Raw genomic sequence first — 17746 nt, forward strand, 5'->3', positions numbered from 1 at the left:
GTCGTTTACGAGTCTGTCATTTCACGCTGATATAAGGAAATTATATGCTTTCTTTATAACGAAGCTGTAGCGTCGTATAAAAATATCTAATAAGTTACGGAATCAAATACCTTCAATTTATTTATTTGTTTATTTATTTATTTATTTATTTATTTATTTATTTATTTATTTATTTATTTATTTATTTATTTATTTATTTATTTATTTATTTATTTGCTTGTTTGTTTGTTTGTTTATTTGTTTGTTTGTTTGTTTGTTTGTTTGTTTGTTTGTTGTACAGCAAATGTCCCGTTAGGGGGTATTGCATGAAGGGCGAGTTCTTACATCAGCTGATAAGATGACCTATTAATTCAATGAATTTGTTTGAGCCGGAAGGGTGCACAGCGGCGATGTGCAGGTTATTTCTGTCCTTCGCTTTTCGTACGAAAAATGAAAGCAGGTGGGCTGCTGGTGAAAAAATTGCTTTTTCGTGACTTGCGCGGCACGACGTCACGGCAAAATTTTTGACGCCATTGCAAAATGTTTCAGGCCACACATCGCGATTTTTAGTGGCAGATGTTAACATTTGGCCTTTCTTTGTCGTTGGTGCTTTGAACCAGCGTTCGCTGAGAATCTCCTCCTCAAAGCACGGATTTTGATCGGAATTCACAAACTTCTTTGTTTCGCTATAGGTGGGCGTTTACATTCGTTTTCGTATTATGCTTTACAGTCGTTTGAGTTTTGCGGCGATGTGAACTCGGGAGATGGGAACTGCAGTAGCTGCGGTAGTTCGCATCCAAGGGTTCCTAAGCACGGAGCCTCTTATTTTAGAACGCACTCGTGGAACTTGCGGCAATGGAACGTACTTTCGGTTTAAATTCTTATTACTCGATCAATCACAGCGTTTGATGCGTGAAATCAAAATGTGCTGCATGTGAACTACATGGCTGACGTTTTGGGCGTAAATGATATTCCTGAGCTACGTTTTGTGAAATCATCTGCATCGTGCTCTCTGTGAAACTGGCTTTCTCTCATTGAGATCCTAGTTGCAGTGAACCACCCTTTACAGGTTCCGAAATGACTACATCGCACCGAACTCCTGGGACATCTTCCGTTACAGCTGTCGTCGTAAAATGTCTGGCCTTTCTCTGGGCACTAATTAGCATTCGGTTTTCAATGGCTGATAGCACATGTAGCTGAGCTACTTTATTAGCGTTTAAATTGTTACTATTGGCGTCCATTCTTGTCCGTTCAGGTTGCCGAATGCCGAACAGGCACTTGAACAGTTTATTTAATAGAGTTTATTTAACATAGCGCAGCAGTACGTAACATCGAAAGAAAACAAAACAATGAAGCGAAACCATTGTTCAAAAAACTTTAAATTGGTGGTTCCATTCACAAGAACGTGCATTCCCTGAGTACTTACACCGCTCGATTTCTCTATTGTTGCATCGATGGATTCAACGTCAAATTTATCGTCGTTCTTTCGCCGCTGCTTAGCATAGGCGCCAATGGGTTATGTCACAAATCAAACCAAAATTTTTGTAATAGAATGCTGTATCTTCGCGCTCCACAGACCTGGTAAATGAAGATGTGCGAATAAGCAGTTAAAAAAAGCTCTGAAAACCGTCGTGTTGAAGCCACGGGTCTTGTAAGTTCATCGGATGTGATGTTACCAATGAATCCCGTCGTAGGTTGATGTCAACTCTTGACGAAAGTTTCACCTGCTACTGGCGGATGACCTTCAATGGGCGGTTAAGCCAGACCGGATATGTGCCCCTGGTGACGGCGCCCGGTAGCCGACAAACGCCACTGCGCGTGCGGGTATCTGGGCTGTGTCGTCCTTGAGGAGCCGTACACCTGGAGCACTCGTCGGGCCTCCCGTCGCTCGCCCATAGGTAGCCTCCGCCTCACTGTGCACCGGAAACAGCGGAATGGCGGGCCCGAGCGGTCGCAGGTGGGGCGGCCGAGCTGTGGCTCGCGGCCGGCGCAGCACCCGCCTCCGGGCCCACCTTCTCGCGCCGGTAACGGCTCCCGGTGGGGGAGGGAGGGGGCACCGGTGCGCCGCCGTCGCCGTGGTGGCGCGCCGTGCAACGGGGCGCGCACCGGCCCAGAGGGAGGGGGGCGGGGGGGATGAACCGGGGAGAGGACCGTTCACCGGGCCCCTGCGCGAGCCCGGCGGCGGCGGCGGCAGCGGCGGCGCACGGTGCGGCAGCATACAGGAGGGCCACGTAGTGCGCAGGCGCCCCGACGTTGCTTTGGCCTCCCTCCTTGCCACCACCTCTGCTTTCACCTTTCTGCTCGGCGCGCGCGGTAACTCAGGCGGCCGGCGGCCCTGCGAGCGGACCTTTCTGCGGCTGCGGCGCCCTGTTCCGCATCCCGTGTGTTGTGTCCACGTCTGTTTCTCTTCCTCGCCTCCTCTCGGGAGGCACACCGCCACCTCCCCCTCACTCGAGAACCCACGTCGATCGCCGGTGTCTTCGTTGGGGTTGACAGCTCGGTTCTAGTGTCCAGCGCGCCTTCCCGCCGTCCCCTCGCTGCGTGATGTGTGTGGTCCGTGTTGTGCTCCCTCAGGAGACCAAGACGGTGTTGACCGTGCCCGCCAAGGTCCTTCTCCCTGCAAGCCGGTCGACGAAGGCCGTCGCGCATCGCCGCCTCCACCGTGCCTGCGTCACCTTCGGTTGTCTTCGCTGCTGAACACGCTGGACAGGTATGGAGGCCAAGTTCCCTCCCCTTCCCACATGCCCTCACCCACTGTGCTTCCCTAATTCATGTTTTCGCCGACGTCGTCACTACTGCGGGGTTTCCACAGAGTGAAAAGTGGGCGGGGTTTCTTCCCCGTGGTCTGTGTCGCGCAACCCGTTTGACGCGTGTCACGTGACTTGTGTTCGCTCGCGTTCTGTGATGTGTGCGTGTGCTCGCCGCCGTGTCTCGAGTGAGCCACGTCTGTGACCTGCTATTCGCCCCTGATACGCCGGTCGCCTCGATAATGTGGGCGTTCATCATCCGGAGCCGTGTGGATAATTATTTGTGCTGTCGGGACACAGTTGCTGCTGACTGCGCAGTCCTGGCCTTGTTTTCGTGCAAAATAACCTTAGGATACATAAAAACGGCTTGTTGAAACATAATTTCGGTGACAGTCATCGTAGGTAAAAAGGTTGACAGCTCCGTTTACATCGACGAATAGCACTTCGTGACCGTACAGCTAAAAAGAACACGTGTACTGACTCACGGCTTCAGGTCTCACTCATTAGGCCGTCCGCGTAATGCTCCTGCTATGCTCACACAGGCCCGTGGCGTGAACATTGCCGTTTTAGAGAAGGGTAACGAACATGTCAAGCATACATGCGTGAATTCTACGCATTTTGAAAGGGCAATGTTGTTTCCTCTCCAAGAAACCACGTATGCCACCAGGCTGGGTACGATGAGTGCTTGCATCGTAGATACAGCTGTTTTCAAGTCGCTGTCTTTCAACGCGCGTCCGGCTTGAACGTTCAGTGGCATACTTCCAATATCCATGCGTCCGGCGTAGTGTATTCCTTGTGTAATCACTGCAGCCAAATATTACTCTTCGCCGACACTTCTAGGCCTATGCCAATTCCATTTTGTCCCAGCACAGAGTTCTGATTAATATTAGAACATGGACTAACATAGAAGTCCTGCAATACTTTCAATTTAGTGTGAGTTCACCGTATTAACCTAGTTCGCCTTGTAGCTCAAATGGGCACTGTGTGTTCCAACTCCAAACCAAATTTCAGCTAACTGGGGCTGTAAACTTTAAAAGTTCAGTTAATCGTCGTACTAACCACCTTTATATTGTTAAAAGTGCAAATACTCTCAATGGGTGTAAGCAAAGGCCATTTAGGCATGAATACATTTATTCCAGTTTGTTGAGAGAGAGAGGGAGAAACCTTTCATGGATACCGAAGAGTATTCAGCCGTAGTTACAGCGGGGCTTATTACTTCAGGTGGAAGTGGATATAGGGTGGAGCAAAAACAAATAGAAATAGTTAAAAAGAGATGCAAAAATTACCGTAAGCTCTAATATATCGGCACAAATTAGCGATGCAACCTACGCTACGTAGAGCTATAACAAAATATTTTGGATAAAATATTTTCAATTCATATTTCGCCGATTTAAATAACATTTGCTTAGACTCACTAGAGGCCACAACCCTTGACCTCACCTCAGAGTGAACTCATGTGGGGATGTTGAGGTCCATCTGGAGCTGAGATAAATATCATAGGATCGAAACACCATCGAGTAGCCTTTCCTTAAGGAGAGGCTACTGTTAGGTTTTTCGCCCATTTCGAACACGTAAAATTATAATCTCCATGATGGGCCATGTTTGTCCACAAGTTCAGCCTGAGCTCGTGCCGAGTAGAAGCACTTGAGCAGTTTCTCGTAGCCGCCTTTAGTTGGCATCGAAATTCGCAAAAGGTGAACGTTCCACACTGAGGTAATTCGGCAGGGCGTTTGCACAAGCAACAATCAAGTGTTACGTTAGCTTTGCAAACATCCCAGGCAGTACTCTAATATTATATTTGGAATAACAGTGCTCAATATTTGCCCAATATGATTCATGCTGCAGTTCTAATGCTGGACTGAGTTCCGTGCTAGGTTGTTTTTCCAACTTTTAGCCAATACTGATCGAACCCCACTTAAATTATATGGACCATCACCTTACAATGAACTAATTTTAGGTCAATTATAGGCCACTCAAGAAAATCCTCTTGACACCCGCCGTGGTGGTGCAGTCGCTAAGGCGTTGGGCTGCTGAGCCTAACGACACAGGCTCGATCCCAGCCGTGGTGGCTGCTTTCCGGGTGGACGAGAAAAGTGAAAACGCCCATTTGTCGCGACTTCAGCCACTTTAAAGATACCCAGATGGTCAAAATTAATCGGGAGCCCTCGATTACGGCGCGCCTTATAGCCCGCGTGCAGCTTCGGTGCGTTAAACCCCAGAGTCAATCACGTCATATACAATCGAAACTGAACCTTCGCAGTATTCATTTAATATATTGCAGATGTAGCGAATTTCCCGTCACCCTTTTGTCACCATTTACAATTTATTTAGCGCCATAGAACCATTACTGGATATGTGTCAGGCAAAATGGTCACCGGGATTTCTGCAGCATAATCGACGACGCCGTAACGTTTTCTCACTTTTGTCTGGTTTAATTTATCAGTTTGAGAGTATCCACTCACCCTGACATCTCATTTGTTGCCTAGTTGTCTGCTGTCATGCAATTGAGAAATGGTATATTTGGAAACAAAACCGTCGCTTGGAATATCTCCTTGACTTTCGTAGTCATCATGACAATAGAGACAACAATAACGGGCTCAGTTCTAAGCTGGCTAACACTATAAGAAGAGAGTTCATTTCAGTATATTCCTCTTCAATTACGTGTAATTGCAGTCCCGAGTGCAATTACACGTAACAAGCCACAAGCCAGATTGACTTTTGACGTTTCTTGCCGTGTCCGAAATCAAGACCAAACACCGCATCAATCGTTGCATCTATATTTTACAATGTTCCTGGGTAAATTTAGTAATTTACAATCTGTATCTGAGGAGTGCAGATTGGTCATTCCGCATGCTGGAAAAATAGGAGTAGAATCGGCACTTCAACGATGTCCTTGCGGGGCACCAGACGACTGAAAAAGAAAGTACTTGATAATAATTCTTGTGCCCTGCTGGAATACCACCAGAACCACCTCGTTTTTATAGATACCCCCCTAACAACCCCCACAATACCCCCCCATACCCCCCCCCCCCCCCCCAGGAGGATTTCGACACCCCCCCCCCAAAAAAAAATATATATATATATATATTCCACAACCAGGAGCACCCTGCCCATGGATTTATACACACACCCCAAACACCCCCCTAGGAGGACTTCGACAACCCCCCAAAATCGAAATTCTGGATAAATCCCTGAGAAACACACAGGTGGTAAAGTTATCTGATAGATAGGTTTGGCACTATTACAACGTATACGGCCGGTATTACTATTTTTACGCTAAGATATGCGTACATCAGATAAGTCTTGGAAAAAATGTGCAAGGTTTAAGGTTTGGGAACATTTAGCTATCATGACCGAGGGGTCTGTTTGGCTTGGTTTTTCCAAGAATACGCAGTGTTTCTTGAAAATTGGGCTTCATTGCAGATCTGGTGGTCTGTGTCTTTGTATTTCTTGAATGCTAACGAAGACAGGTTTTATGGAGCGTGAAGTGTCTTTGCTTGAGATCTCGAAGCCTGCCGCCTAGCTATGTCTTCTGCATGATTGGCTCAGCTTGTCTCTTGCATGCTCTGAAGCGCGTGCGCACAGGCGGCGGCCCAGCAGGCGGGACATCCAAGGCGAGACTGAGCGTCCATGCGCCGGCAAAGCAACCATTAAACCCTCGCTTAGTCACGTGGTACCGCAGCGGCGAGAGCGCAGCCGCGACGCCTCTCCGCAGCGGATCACGTAACTTGATGTCACCCCTGCTACACCTGCACTCCGGGGGTTCAAAGTCATTGGGACGCCTTGAGAGAGAGAGAGAGAGAGATTCTTTAATGAGACCGAAGAGGTCAGCCCTGCACAATGCTGGGCTTGCTGCTTCAGATGGTTGGTGAACATGTGATGAGGGTAATATGCTTACATGATTAATGAAAATAAGAGAAGGAAAAAAACGAAAGAAACTCCACCAGACGGACACATGCACACACACATAAAATAAAAAAACAAGAAAAGTCAGAGGCAGTCACAGGCTGGAGTCGAGTCCAGAGTCTCTTCAGTGACCTTGAAAAACATGTATGTCATGGAGCTTTCACTCTAAAAACAGGCTAACGTTAAAACCTAACGTTAAAAAATCACGCTCGAATATTTCTTTCTGTGTGCGCCATTGAAGCATGCAGTATTAGAGACATTTCGCCAACATTTACGTACTTTTGCGCAATATTAAATCTACCGGTAAGGAGAAGCGCGTAGTCATCTTAAATGAGTAACAGCTGAGTATTTCATAACAGGTGCCAGGGTGCTACTATTGACGCCGTGGTTTCTGAGTACCGGCTGAATACAGGCCAAGCGGACAATCAAAACGAGCTCAGCCAGCTTTGGCGAACAACGCCTAAACAAAAAGCCTGTAATTACAATCCAACATCCGCAAAGGCCGGCCAATATTCGTTTGGGCCGGCCCGAAATTGGCTCAAGCGGACATTATCGTCCACGCTTGCCGTGTTAGGTCCAATATTGTGTGCTGCCTGGGATCGTTGGAAGGGCCTTGTGGAGGTTTACGCACAGCGGTGGTCCCACCTCAGCGAACTAAGAGCCTGAGCACAAAAGCAGAAAATAGCGCTCAAGCCCAAAGGGAAAGGGGGGAGGGGGGCGCAAAAGGTGGCTCTATCGATTCCGGGTTATATGAAATTGCGCTCGCCGTAGTTATGCCTCCGGCTCCGGCGCGCATCAATTATGTTCGCCAAATAAGCTTCATTACACGCCCGTCGACGTGCGTCATAAGAGTGCGAGCCGTTCACTCGGTGGCCGAGCTTTGTTCCCCCCTTTTTTGTCCACCCCAGGCACGCCGAGATTTCGCAACCCTTTTGGGCCGTCAGATTGGTGACGTCACTTGGCGCGGTATAGGCGTTGTTACCCCTGCGCCCCTCGTTATGCCCCTAGGCGGGAAAAAAGAACCAGTGAGGTATGACTTGATTCCAGGTCTGCCAGCGCTCCTCTGCCCTATGCGCTTATAGGGCAGCTTAAAGGGGCCCTGAAGCACTTTTGATAAACGTTTTCACTCTCCTTCGCGTCTGCAAGCACTGCGAAAGCTACAGTTATCGACAGCATGGAGCGGCACTGCGTGATTTGCTCGTCGCACCTGATAAGCCTTCCGTTCCTGCTTTGTTTTTGAGGCTTTATTTTTAAAGTTGCTATCGAAAAGCATTCATTGCGGCAACTGAAGGAAAACCGGCCAACAGCCGCTACATATGGCCTCAGTGACGTAATTCGAGTCGTCGAAGAACGTCAAGACCGGGAAAGAGAGAAAAATCTTTTGAGTGAGCTTCCAAGTTATCTGATGGGCATAGCGCAGTAATAATTGGCTAAGGTACTCTGCGACCCCCTAATCTAAGTACTGGGTGTGTTGGGTGACTACCTTCAGCAAGCACTTAAGATTTCAAAAAAAAGTTGAAAAAAGTGTTGCAAGGTCCCTTTAAGAGCGAGAGGCAGAGAATAGACGTATATTCGAGCCGTCACTCGGTGAGGTGGTCTTGCCTCAGTCCGTGTCCCCTGTGCCCTTGGCTCCAGCCGTGGCAGGGGTGACCAGAGAGATCCGGTGCGCCTTGTGTGAGCATGATCAGCAGGTTCGAAGGAAGGGTTGGGGTTAAGAGAGAAGCAGAAGTGGAAATTTGGTGGGTTTTGGGTGGGTGCTTGATTGATTGATTCTAGGGATTAACGCGCCGAAGCAACGCAGGCGATGAGGCGCGCCAGGCTCCGGATTAATTTTGACCACCTGCGGATCTTTAACGTGTGCCGAAATCTCGTACACCCGGGCGTTTTCGCTTTCCGCCTCCATCAGAAAAGCGGCCGCCGCGGACGGGAATCGAGCCCGCGACCTAGTGCTCAGCAGCACAACGCCTTAGCCACTGAGCCACCGCGGCGGGTAAGCAGGTCGATGTTAAGGAGCGATAGTTTATGCATTAAAGGAGCCATGAAGAGAAAACACAAGTTTGGTTCATTCGAAAGATTGCCTCGTTAGAACCATAACGACACCACTTATAACGCAAACTTCGCTCAAATAAGCTACATAATTAGGAAAAACGGGAATGGTCATGCGACCCACCAGCTCATTTCCCGCAACAGAACCTATGCCGTCACATGGGCTAAGCTCTGCGATTGGCGGAGGCCGGCAAAAGCAAACGTATGTTAGGCAGGGCTTACAGTTTGCATAACGAGCTAAATGCCCGTGAAACATACTGCACATTCTTTTTATGACAAAGAACGGTGGAGTAAACGGTTAAAGTTCCGAACGAACACGCAAGCGTGTGCGCCAATGCGTACGAAACAACCGCCTGGCCGAGCTCGACATCTCGCCGTCGCGCAGGCGAATTTTCGGGTTCGAGGCGCTCTGACCTTGGAGGAAAAATGCCGTAAACACCGCGCATTGACGCTCGTATCTTTCTGGTCGAAGCAGAGAGCTCGCGCGAACGGCTTTCCATACACGACACCGGCCAACTGGCATAAGCGATGCTGCTACTGAAGTTGAACTATTATTAACCGTAATAAAAATACGGCACATACGTACCAGTCTGTATTCGTCCGTGGCGACGGCGCTGACGAGGCAGCGGTGCCGACGGCAGGGCGTTCGTCTGTTGTGGCTATCGCGGAATGGTCGCTTTCCCGTCCACCGCGTATCCCACAACTCTTGCCGCTCGTGCACTTAGAAGCGTTGAGCGTTCAAGTGGTGTGAGGTTGTTAAATGCAAGCCCGAGCTCCTCGGCGAGAGTTTTGTTCTCCGGATCAGGCGATTCCATGACTAGGGCTGCGGGTGCACTAGGTTTTACTAGCATTTTTAAAATGGCCGCCGTCTCGGTCGACTCCCGCGTGTGGGTGCTATATGGAGTCGACATACTAAGTATCTGTTTCATGGACCGGCCCGTGTGACACCATTGCTCACGTCACCAAATGTGCAATTTTAGCGGGAGATTGAAAATTTTGGCTTAAATTGCCTTATTTCTCAGTGAATAAAGCATCATTTGCTTCCGGGAAAGCGCTTGGGGTACTATGAAACACCTAATCTTTCGAATAAAACAAACTTTTGTTTTCTCTTCATGGCTCCTTTAAGCGACGGTGAGGTACTATGCAGATAATGTCCATCAACCGCATAAGCTCGCCACATCACCTGTTTGGAGACTCAACGAGAATCAGCGCGATACTGTGTTACTGCTGACCGTTATTAGTGGCTTGCAAAGCGTAATACCAGTAGAATTCACAGTGCAGAAAACTTGGACAAGAGACGAGATATGTTATAAATGGCACGGAACAGGCGTTGTACAGTGCCCTCCTGTCCTGTGCCTTCTCTTGACTGTTGTTCTCGTCTTACCCTAGTGGAATGGGAATTACCAACAAGCTCAAGCTTCCAATCTTTCACCCCAATGCCAACTATATTGCGCGTTGTTTGAGTGCCTCGCTCGGATTTTTTGTGTTAGAATTGTTCCCATAATTTCACGTTTCACAATTCTTCTTCGTTGTAAACTTTGAAGCCCTGTTGTATAAAATCGAGTATTCGCTTAAATTCTGATCGAACGCGAACCTAATTGTCATTATTCTCTTTTTGTTTGCGTGCCTGCTGGGGGGGGGGGGGTAGGGGTGGGGGTAGGGGGGGAGTAGGGGGGGGGGGGGGCTACACCCGCCCCTGAAGGTAGAGATAATTACAGCTCACAATGTGGAGCTGGCTTTTTCGCCTTCTTGTCATTTGTCCGATCCAATTTCAGTGATTGAATTAATTTAAGCGCCTTCGTGCTTCCCTGCAACACCCATTGAGAGATAATGCCCGGGATTCTGTGGGCAGTGGACGAGGGAAGCTTTTTCTCTCTTGCCCCTAGCTGAATAAAGTTCGTGGGAGAACTGAATCCTCTGCAGGATGTTTCTGCTCCCCTCAACCGCGGGAAATTTAAATCAAGAAAAAAAAACAAACTACTGTTTGGGCGGGGAATCGATCAACTCCGGTCTGTAGATAAGTTGTGGCCCAGCCCTGGACTGCTCATCACCAGGTATGAACGTTTGATTTTGAGTGGTGAGTATGCTGCGGTTAGTCAGTGGTGAAATTCCCCGTGATCGGGCTCTAATTTAGAGTGGCTAATTAAAGCTAGCGTTCCGCTAGCAGGCCGTTCGGCTCCTACGGTTAGTCACGGTTCATGGGGAAATTCCGGTAGCGCGTTGCCTACATCTAAATTAAGCCTGCTGGGCGGAAAAAGCCTAAAGGACAACTAAGCATGCGCCTTTAAGGAAGGAAGTAAAAATGGCTAATATTTGGCGGGGCACTCGACCCAACAGATGCGCGGATGCTTTTGAACTTCCTCGACTATGAAACTTTTCTATGCGCTAGAGAGATAATGGCGCTTTAAAGATCGCCTCATATGCCGATAAAAACCCCACGCGAATTCTGTGGACCATGTGCGTTTTCGTTCGGAGATATACAGGTCATGCTCATGGCTCTTGTCCCACAACTTGTGCATGCTTTAAAACGTCTCAGCTTTAAATGCGAAAGCTTGCTTAGTGGGACCGATGATATCCTTTCCAAAAACGAATGCATTTCGCCACATAGACCGGTTGGTCGACCGAAAAGCTCTCATAAAATCTCTGGACACACGGCGCGTGCGTGAAACCGGGCTTCCATTGTCTAAAAGCGGTTACGGGAAAATATACATTCATCTCAGACACCACGTATCGGTACACATTCAGATCGTTCGTATACAGATGAGTTCACTCGGTGCGCGAAAAATGGTCGCATGGGTTCCTTCTTCGCTTGTGATTTGGGTCTTTGGAGCTTTGACGATCATTTGGACGCACTTTCAGCGAAGGTTTTGACGCATTTGTGACGCAGTTTTAGTGTTAGAAAGCTTTCACACATCTCTCAACTTTCTTTAAAAGGGGATGGTAAGGTTCTTTATTTACTATCGACACGATTCTTCTACTGAACATGATAGTGGCCTGTTTCAGAGCAACTGCGACTGCGTACATATAATTACGCCCTTGCTTGTGTATAAGAAATCAACGGCCGTGGCTCGTTTGGTGTATATATATATTGGTGACAAAGAACTTCTACCTTTTTTTAATCAAATCTGTGAGCGTATAGAGTTGTTACACTTATGACCACAAACAGTGACACCTATGAGAGCTGTGTTGTCTCCCTATCTCTCTTTCCCTTGCCCTTCTCTATTCGTGGTGTGTAACTTTCAATTTGCATCTCCACATTCTCCACGCTCCGATTAACTGCATCTAAGCGTGCCAAGGTCGATTACGCGCAATTGCGTGGCGATACGTGTTACTTACAACAAAATACATAAAAGGCCTTGTTCTTTTTTTTTTTTTTCTTTTTTTTCGTGGCCCTCCGCGTACTTGGTGCCACCCCCGTCCCTTTCGTTTTCATTTGTCTTCGCAGTCGTCACGAGGCCGCAAACGCTGTCAGTGGTAGTGTTCTTCGCGTGCTCATTGTTCTTCATGGTTCCGCAAACGCATGCAGACATTCACGCTGAAACTTCTCACAGAAAGGGTAGAAAGGCGGCCGTTGTTGCGGCGTATTTGCTAGGCCGCAGCGCGCGGACAACAGCGAATGAGACGGCCCGGTCGCAGGCAGCCTCTTACCTCATCACAGCCAAAAGTTGCACGGACAACGCCACTTCGATAGCATGCCCTGATATGATAGCCGGAGTCTTCGTGTGTTGGAGATGAACGCAGGAGGGAGGGGGTATCCCAGTTGCCTCGGGCGATGTAGAAACAGGCGGGCAAGCAGCCCCTCTTTTTTCTAACGATGCTGTTGAACTCAACGTTGTCTCGATACGTAAGCCCGCGGGTTTGTGCGCTGTTCGTACCAGCGTACGTATACGAACGCCCAGCAGGGCAGGCGGTGGCGGCTCGGGGAGAGCAGTTCGCTCTTGGTGCATCAGATCTGGGTGACAGTTTTCATTTTGTCGTGACAAATCGTCGTGTGTACCGCGGACTTTCCACGGCACCATCGCTCATCAGGTGGACGCGCAGCACGGAGAGGGCGCTGTACGTACGCCCTGCAAGCTGGCCCTCTCCTCTGATCTCGCTCTCCTTTTCTCTGCTGCTCGCCCCGTTCGTCCGTTCTCGTTTTGTTCTTATGCAACATGGTAACACCGCCGCACACGACAAGTTGGACCTTTGTTTTATTTGCTGTATTACTTGACCGTCCCTTTATTTACCTTTCCATGCGATGCGCTCTTCTCCAGTTCCTGAAATGCGACAGTGTAAACTTCTTTCGCTCAGCATAAGTGCCTTCCATAGGCCCTTTACAAAAAGTGAAATGTCTGCATACGTTCTGGCTGCAGTGTGGTTGGAGCTTGTCTTTTCACTGCGGTTACGTTACTTAAAGGGTGAACCCACTGTCTAGCTCACATGATAGTGCGTGCGATCACGTGTTGTGTCGCGAGCGCGAAGGAGAATGGGAGCATAGGGAAAGAGTATCACTTCTCGCCAGACAGCATCCGCGTACCCCATCCTCCATGAGATAAACAAAAAGCGAGGGCTTGGGACGGTCGCATGAAATTAAATAATTTTTCCTTTTAACAACGGGACTATGTCGATCACCTGTGGCTTCTCTGCGAAACACTGCGAGCGGTTTACATTTTATGCGCGTAACGTTCGAAAAGCGGGTCGGTGCGCGAAAAACTTAGTTACAACACGCTATAATTATGGCTCAACCTTGCGAAAGACGACGTTTAAGGGCCCCTTGGGCTGGAGGCCCCTTAGGCTGAAAAATCGGCTGAATAAATGCACTAGTTTAGCGAACTTGCCCGCGCCGCAAACTGCCGTGCGTCTGCAGTGTGAGTGCAGTGTCGGTTAGGTGCTAGGCCTGCTCGTCGACATGTATAGTCGCGCGTCTCCACTGCTATCTGCGGTGTCGGTTCGTCGGTGATGAGTTCTGTTGCTAGAAAACGAAAAGTTTTGTCTTTTCAAGACAAGCTCTAAACTTTGAATGCCGTCTCCGCCGGCAAGAGAGAACATCGCTGCCGGGTACACAACTCCATCTGACACCCTCTCAACAAAAAAGAGCGTCAAGTACGCGAAAAGGCGCCCTTTCAGCATAGGTTTGGTACTTCAAACTCGCTAAGGCACCGAAAAGCGTCAAAACGCAAAAGTGATACTTCAGTGACGTTTGTGGATGCGGGGTTAAGTGGCCTTGCTTGCAGCTTTGGAGAACCGTGTAGTGACTATATGTTCGCGGGAAAGAAGCAAGCGCAAATCACGCAGTTTTTCACTATAAAATAGATCCTTTAAAAGGGAGTTCAGCTTCACTGATGTCCAGCATTTTGGTTTTGTTTCTGCTTCATTCACGCGAGCCTTAATTCTAAACCTGCTTGTAACGAAACCCTGCATGTAAGGAAAAGTTCCGATTTTTTGTGAACTTCGTTATATCCAGGTTTAAGTGTATACAGTTTCCCAGTAGCCCTATAAGCTCAAGCCAGGCTCGTAAAGCAAATAAATAAGATTAGTTCGAGACCACTAATCAAGTTATAACACCAATCAACGATAAAGTGAAAAATAATTGAGACACACCAATAGATAACACAACATTTTAGTATTCGAGAAACATCTCGAACAATTCTCACACAAACTGAACGCCGCTTCATGCGAAGGCATTAAATGCCCCCTTAATTTAAGCGAAAACACGGCGTCTGGCGTCGGCGTGATCTACATATGGCCCGAAAAATGATGACGGACGGTGGCATTCGAACCCAGGTCGCACAGAATACGAGTCCAACACGCATCCGCAGCAGCTTGGCCGAGTCTTGGCTCCAGTGAACAAAACCTGACCTTTGTGAACTTCGACTTACATATGTGTTGCAGAATAGTACAGTAATCCCTCGTTAACTCGAACTCGGATATCTCGAAATATCGGTTATTTTTTTCGTCGTGGATTTACCTCCAGCAGATGATATATGTATTTGTCCCCTTTATCTCGCAATGTTTCTTCGGGGACCACGGGTGTCTCGAAGGGTCGACGCCCTTTGCAGCAGCTGATAAGGTCTCCATTCGAACACGTAGCTCCCACTACGCGCCGAACCCGGTCGTGAACAGCAAATTTACGCGGGGTACGCAAAGCCGATGAACCTTTTACCAGAATGCTGTCCGACGCCTGCATCGTTAGGATAGCTGCGGCCGTCACAGCTGATCATGCGGTGGGCGAGGAGCCTCGAGAAGTGCATAGAACGGCACAAACAAGAAACATGCGGCGCCTGCTTTGCAACAAGGTGTACAGATTGTATACCGATGGCAATCTACGATTGATGCGATGCCTTGAGCATATCTAGAACGTTTTTCTGGGACCAGATGCGAACGCTAAACAGCAGAGCATCACACAGTTCTTTCTTCCGCAATAAGAAAAAAAGAGCCTGCGAATTATTTTGCCCTTATTTCGAAAACTCCCCTGTGCAGTGGACCTTATGTTACCAGCATCAGCTCTTATATAAGTGTCCTGGCCAGAAATTTGCGGCGTGTCGCTTAACTCGAAACACCCCTTATCTCGAAATTTTCAGCGGATTTTGCGAATTCCAGTTAACGAGGGATTGCTAAGGAGTAAATTATTGGTGCTAATTTTGGAAGTAGCAAACCACGGTTACGCTTACAGAGAATGTTTAGGGCTTTCAAGGGCGAACAAAAAGGAAACCCAATGAAGTAGAAAACATCCTCCCTCCGCGGTATAATAGGCGCCAGTACCGTAAAGGACGAAAGAAAGAAGACGAAACTAAGCAGAAAACGAGAGGACGCAACCGCACCAGTGGAGGCCGACCGAGGAGGACATAATTACGACAGACTCACGATAAAACAGACGGAATCGCACAGATTGAAATACAAAGAAGAGGTGGAGGACAAAACTTTTTTTTAAAAACGCAGCATTAAGTGTCGAGAATTCCCCGGGCCAGGTTCAGCAACGCCAACTGGTCCGTATAAGCTGGTCCGAAGCTAGCCAAGTCCGCCACGTTGAAGGATGAGGGCGTGGAAAATATGGGGACTGAATTGCGATGGGGCAAGAGAAAAAGCATTGTTCTAAATTAGCGTATGGTTCGGGACAGTTGGGACATGCTGGGGAGTGTCGCATACGCTAGATAAAAGAACGAGCAGATGTAAAGAGAGTATTTGAAATGCAATTCATTTCGCCGCCAGAACCAGTTCACAGACTGTTTTGTGACAACAAATAAGTTGTAGGGTGGACTCTTTCCTCTCTCTCTCTCTCTCTTATTCTTGTAAACTTGCGTTTACGTCGCTCCACTACAGGGGACAGGAAAATAACGAAGGACCCTGAATACAATCAACCAGATTTAGGGGAAACCCCCGAGGTGGAGTAGGTTTCTGCGAAGGAAAGTTTGACATCCACCTCAATGCACCCACACGGCTACAAAGGAAAGCTATACTGCTTCCTCAGAAACTTCGCAGTTGAAAAAAAAAAATTCGTCCTAGTCCACGATTCCTTGCAGTGGATGCCAAACTTTCCTTCGCAGAAACTTACTTCACCTTGGGGGTTTCCCCTAAATCTGGTCGATTAACACCTGTCCTTCACTTCGAGTTGTCCTTCACTTCGAATTGTTGATCAATACGCTGTCGCGCTACAAACTGCTCACCTCCTGGTTAGCTCAGTTGGTAGAGTGACTATAGGTTAAGCGGTGGTCCCGGGTTCGAATCCTGGACCAGCACGAATTTTTCTTCAACTGCAAAAGTTTTTGATAAAGCTGTACAGCTTTCCTTTGTAGCCGTATGGCTGCATTTAGGTGGATGTCCAACTTTACTTCGCAACCCCCAAATACAGTATACGCGAATTGGTAACAAAGTTGCGTTGAGCCGCTGCACAAACGTATGTACACCCTGGCCGTTTCTATAGGCGAAACTCTTATCATCTATTTACTGTGTCCCTTTGCGAACGAAATTTTAAAAAAACGGGAAATGATTACCACAGGATTCATAATAACCGAGCGAACAATTGCGTTTATTTCGTTTCGTTTCGCAACTGCAATAGCTGGAGAAGCCACCAGCTTAAAATCTGCTTTACAAACTCTCGCCTGCTTTACCTTCAGTCTTTCCAATCAAAACCGCTACCTAGGGCGTATCTAGTCGCGCGACAGATTTGGAGCATAAAACGTGGCAATTTTGTCTCTCAGGGTCTATCGAGGTTGTTTTGCTGGCTAGTTGGAAGGGAAACAGACTCCGGAGCTCTTTTCGAAAGCCTAGAAGATATAATATTTTGCGGTGGTTGAAACAGGCTTTGGTTCTTCGTAGGACGAACAGAAGTAGACGGTTGTATCGAAAGAGAGTGTAACAATCAAAATGCCCCGCACATGAACGCCGTGTACGGGTGCGAATTAAGGTCGGAAGAGGGCTGTTTGATCACTTCGCTTAGAAACGCTCCTGAACGCCAGTATTGGCTATCTTTCCTGTTTCTACCGTCCGCTATGTGTGCCGGAGCGGACTGGCCGTCTCTACCGTGACCTCCACCGCACGGTCGGGCCCACCGGTGCGCGGATTCTCTAGAAAGAGCAACCGCGCTCTCCCAATGCCCGGAATCAAACCGGGAAAGGAAAGGACCGCAGCGCAGCCTAGGCAACGCGTTATGACGTTTGCGATATTGCGGAGGTGGTTGCCAAGGTAACCATCGGCCTCGGCACCGGCGGCCGCTCGGAGCGGGAGGTGCGCGGGAGGGGGGAGGGAGGGCGCGCGCGCAAGGTGGGCGTCGGCTGCCGCCATTGGCGGACACCTGGCCGGCGCACGGCACAGGTGCGCCCGGCACAGGTGAGTCGGCGGGGGCCCGCCATTGGCTGGGGCGGCCAGGAGCCGCCCCGAGGGCGACCAATGGGGGCCCTTGTAGACCGCAGGTGGCCTCCGCTCACCTGGGCTTCGCCTCATTTGCGGGCCTCGCCCAATCGGAAACGGAATCCACCTGCCGCTCCCCTCCTTTCCCGCCGTCGCTCGCTGCAGCCGCCTCCTCTGTGTGCAGGGTCGTGCTTATCTGGTGCTGTGAGCCGATGGGGAGAATCTGCGTCCTATGGCAC

The 17746-nt window shown here is 48.8% G+C and overlaps 1 protein-coding gene across 1 annotated transcript in view; it reads left to right on the plus strand.

Moving 5' to 3' along the window:
- The first annotated feature begins 2212 nt into the window (after nucleotides 1–2212).
- The window catches only part of LOC144179579 (zinc finger E-box-binding homeobox protein zag-1-like), a 558265-nt gene continuing 542731 nt past the window's right edge, over nucleotides 2213–17746 (plus strand). The window contains exon 1 of the mRNA XM_077707986.1: nucleotides 2213–2689. The gene's annotated coding sequence lies outside the window, so the exon portion shown is untranslated. The remainder of the gene's footprint in view (nucleotides 2690–17746) is intronic.

Source organism: Haemaphysalis longicornis, unplaced genomic scaffold, assembly GCF_048455015.1.
Source record: "Haemaphysalis longicornis isolate Haplotype H1 unplaced genomic scaffold, Haemaphysalis longicornis Haplotype H1 scaffold_4, whole genome shotgun sequence".
Taxonomy (NCBI): Eukaryota; Metazoa; Arthropoda; class Arachnida; order Ixodida; family Ixodidae; genus Haemaphysalis; species Haemaphysalis longicornis.